This window comes from Ascaphus truei, chromosome 14, assembly GCF_040206685.1.
Source record: "Ascaphus truei isolate aAscTru1 chromosome 14, aAscTru1.hap1, whole genome shotgun sequence".
NCBI classification, from domain to species: domain Eukaryota; kingdom Metazoa; phylum Chordata; class Amphibia; order Anura; family Ascaphidae; genus Ascaphus; species Ascaphus truei.
Window position 1 is genome coordinate 20,918,596 of NC_134496.1, and position 3,667 is coordinate 20,922,262.

The 3,667-nt window shown below is 52.1% G+C and overlaps 1 long non-coding RNA gene across 1 annotated transcript; it reads right to left on the bottom strand.

Moving 5' to 3' along the window:
• Positions 1-317: 317 nt before the first annotated feature.
• On the bottom strand, positions 318-3,242 carry LOC142465784 (uncharacterized). The gene is made up of 2 exons (XR_012787973.1): positions 3,138-3,242; positions 318-1,181 (listed from the first exon to the last, which is right to left on the bottom strand). It is a non-coding gene; the product is annotated as an uncharacterized LOC142465784 (long non-coding RNA).
• Positions 3,243-3,667: the final 425 nt, after the last annotated feature.

The window sequence follows — 3,667 nt, forward strand, 5'->3', positions numbered from 1 at the left end:
TTTGAAATTTCAACTGACATCTGGTTTTTATTTTATTTTTTATGTTTCATATTTTTTATTTTTGCTATAGATTTCAGTTGTTTTTATCACAAATTCGCCCTTTTGGGGATTCTTTGGTCAATAGCCTTGTTAACTCTATCTGATTTACACAGCTGATTTATCCTTATCAAGCTTCCTAAGGCGCTACTCCAATAAGAGGGTATTTATAAGACCAATAAAATTAACTCTAAGTGAATGAGATTGGTCGGTGCTTTGAGACACTAACAAATATAACAAGGGAAAGGAACAAGAAGTCTCAAGATAAAGCGCTCCAAATATCCCTGAATAAATGTTCACTTTATTTGTTCAATTATAACATCTTAAAACATATAAAACCAATGAAGTGGTGCCCCAAAAAAGGCATATACAGTGCCTTCCAACCACGATAGGAACACAGGTCAAAAACCGTCATACATATTAATCAGTGATACTGCCAAACCTATGAGCTGAAACTCAGGGAAACATACACCCGGAGTCCCCCTGCCCAGCCAGTCACTGAGATAAACCTAACCTAAGGAAACACAGAACAATGACTGCTGACTAGGTAACATGGATACACCATACACACAAGAGAATCACAAATGCGGGGTACATCCCCAGAAGTAACATAGAAACCTGAGTGTATGGAAAGAAAGCTGAATGCTAATAGTCCATGCTCCTAATACAGCAACTGAACATTTTCCCAAAAGATCACAAATCTCCCAGGAAGGAACACGCCATTTCAAAGGAGCGGCTCAGCGAGTGAAGGGACCGACTCTGAGAATAACGACACTGAGCGTGAATCAGGAAGAGCCGGTTCAGTTCCCGGTGTCAGGTCCGTGTGACCTCGGGCCAGTCACATTATCTCCCTGTGCCTCGGGCACCAACAACATAGATTGTAAGCTCTGCGGGGCAGGGGCTGTGCCTGCAAAAATCCTCTGCTGTGTACTGCGCGCTATACTGTAATTGTGATGCGTTGTGTCCAGTTGGGATGATTTTTTATATACAGATCTCATTGATAGACAGAGTAATGATGGTGTGGGCTGGAAGCGAGGAACTTGTATCCAAAATTAGAACAAGGAGGCACTCTGCTAATTAGCTGCAGCAGGGAAGGGGTTAATGGTTTGGCATCCATTTTGTGTCAGAGCTGCAACCATCTTGTGCTGGGAGGATTACAAAGGCAGTGCGGGGGCGTGAGAGGGGGGAATGATGCTGAGAGGAAGGGGGAGGGAGGACGGGTTTGGGAGAGAAAGGAAGAATGCGGGGAGAGGAATAGAGAATGAGGGGGGAGGGGGGAGAGAAAGAGGTAACAGTTTGGGAAAGGCATCTGTCTCTGTCACATTTCTGCCCTCCAAATACATCTGTATAACTGCACATAAATCACCAGTATTGTGTAACACACCCCACACACACTATTATTGTGTCTCTCTCGTCTCTCTCCCTGTGTCTGTGTGTCTCGCCTCTCTGTGTCTGTCTCTTTCCCTCGCCTCTTGTATGAATTCCTGGATGTTGTTGCTCAGCAGGAGAAGGGATTCAGATCCTGTGTGTGAGCATTGTGCTGTAAGAGTCTCCTTAACCCCCCCCCCTCCCACATCATCTGTCTCCCCCTCCTCTCTCTTCTCCCCCCTCCTCTCTTCTCTCCCCCCCCTTCTCTCTCTTCTCCCCCCCTCCTCTCTCTTCCCCCCCTCCTCTCTCTTCCCCCCCCTCCTCTCTTCCCCCCCCCTCCTCTCTCTTCCCCCCCCCTCCTCTCTCTTCCCCCCCCTCCTCTCTCTTCTCCCCCCCCTCCTCTCTCCCCCCCTCCTCTCTCTTCTCTCCCCCTCCTCTCTCTTCTCTCCCCCTCCTCTCTCTTCTCTCCCCCTCCTCTCTTCTCCCCCCCCCCCTCCTCTCTTCTCCCCCCCCTCCTCTCTTCTCCCCCCCCCTCCTCTCTTCTCCCCCCCCCTCTTCTCCCCCCCCCCCTCCTCTCTTCTCCCCCCCCCCTCCTCTCTTCTCCCCCCCCCCCTCCTCTCTTCTCCCCCCCCCCCTCCTCTCTTCTCCCCCCCCCTCCTCTCTTCTCCCCCCCCCCCCTCCTCTCTTCTCCCCCCCCCCTCCTCTCTTCTCCCCCCCCCCTCCTCTCTTCTCCCCCCCCCCCCCTCCTCTCTTCTCCCCCCCCCCCTCCTCTCTTCTCCCCCCCCCCCTCCTCTCTTCTCCCCCCCCCTCCTCTCTTCTCCCCCTCCTCTCTTCTCCCCCCTTCCTCTCTTCTCCCCCCTTCCTCTCTATTCTCCCCCTTCCTCTCTCTTCTCCCCCCCTCCTCTCTATTCTCCCCCTTCCTCTCTCTTCTCCCCCCCTCCTCTCGCTCCTCCCCCTTCCTCTCTTCTCCCCCCTCCTCTCTCTTCTCTCCCCCCTTTCTCTCTCTTCTCCCCCCCCTTTCTCTCTCTTCTCCCCCCCTTCTCTCTCTTCTCCCCCCTTTCTCTTCCCCCCTCCTCTCTCTTCTCCCCCCTTTCTCTTCCCCCCCTCCTCTCTCTTCCCCCCTCCTCTCTCTTCTCCCCCCTCCTTTCCCTTCTCCCCCCCTCCTCTCTCTCCCCCCCTCCTCTCTCTCCCCCCTTCCTCTCTCTCCCCCCCTTCCTCTCTCTCCCCCCCTCCTCTCTACCCGCCCCTTCTCTCTCTTCTCCCCCCTTTCTCTTCTCCCCCCCTTTTCTCTCTCTTCTCCCCCCCTTTCTCTTCTCCCCCCTTTCCCTCTCTTCTCCCCCCTCCTCTCTCTTCTCCCCCTCTCTCTTCCCGTTCCCCCTCCTCCTCTCTTTCCCCTCCTCCCTCTCTCCCCTCTCTCTCTCTGTCCCCTCTCTCTCTCTCTCTCTTCCATCCTCTCTCGCTCTCTCTTCCATCCTCTCTCGCTCTCTCTTCCATCCTCTCTCGCTCTCTCTTCCATCCTCTTTCTTCTCCCCCGTCTCTTCCCCCCTCTCTCTCTCACCCCCACTCTCTCTCTTCTCCCCCGTCTCTTCCCCTTCTCTCTCTCACCCCCCCCCCCCTCCAATTCAATAACACTACATTGTTCTGTTTTGCCTGAGTATTAGAATGTGTATAAAGGCAGGAGATACACCTTGCAGTGCACAATACAATGAGTAACAAGGTAACATCGCACTCACTCGCTTTTCTGGTACAGAAAGTTCTGTTCTGAATTCCTAGAACTCTAGCTGCTCCCCCCGCAGAGACACCAATGTGACTGGCAACGACCCCTCTCCCTGCTGAGCTCCACAACCCCCCTGTAAACAGGTCCCCCACCCTCCCGTCTAATTATACACCCTCTTGTAATGTGACTCTGGGTTCAGCACCGGGCTCTGTTTACTTCATGGTTGCTGTGTCCCAATCCTCACACCAGACACACTACAAAGACCAGCACACAGCCACATTTTCACACATTTCTGCTCCAAATCCACCATTTCTCAAAACCTCCATCTGGGGCCGTGTATTAAACAGAGAGACATCCCCCAGAATGTTAAACAGGAGAAAATCTTCTAGAAATGGGCTGTTTGTATCACAAAATGGTGATTATTGGCAATGTAAATATCATTATTATTTTCCCTAGTAAGGCTTACAAACAAAATGGCGTCAGGATTGGAAAAGATATCCCGTTATTATCACGGACAGGACTATTTGGGATTTTTTTTAATACCGT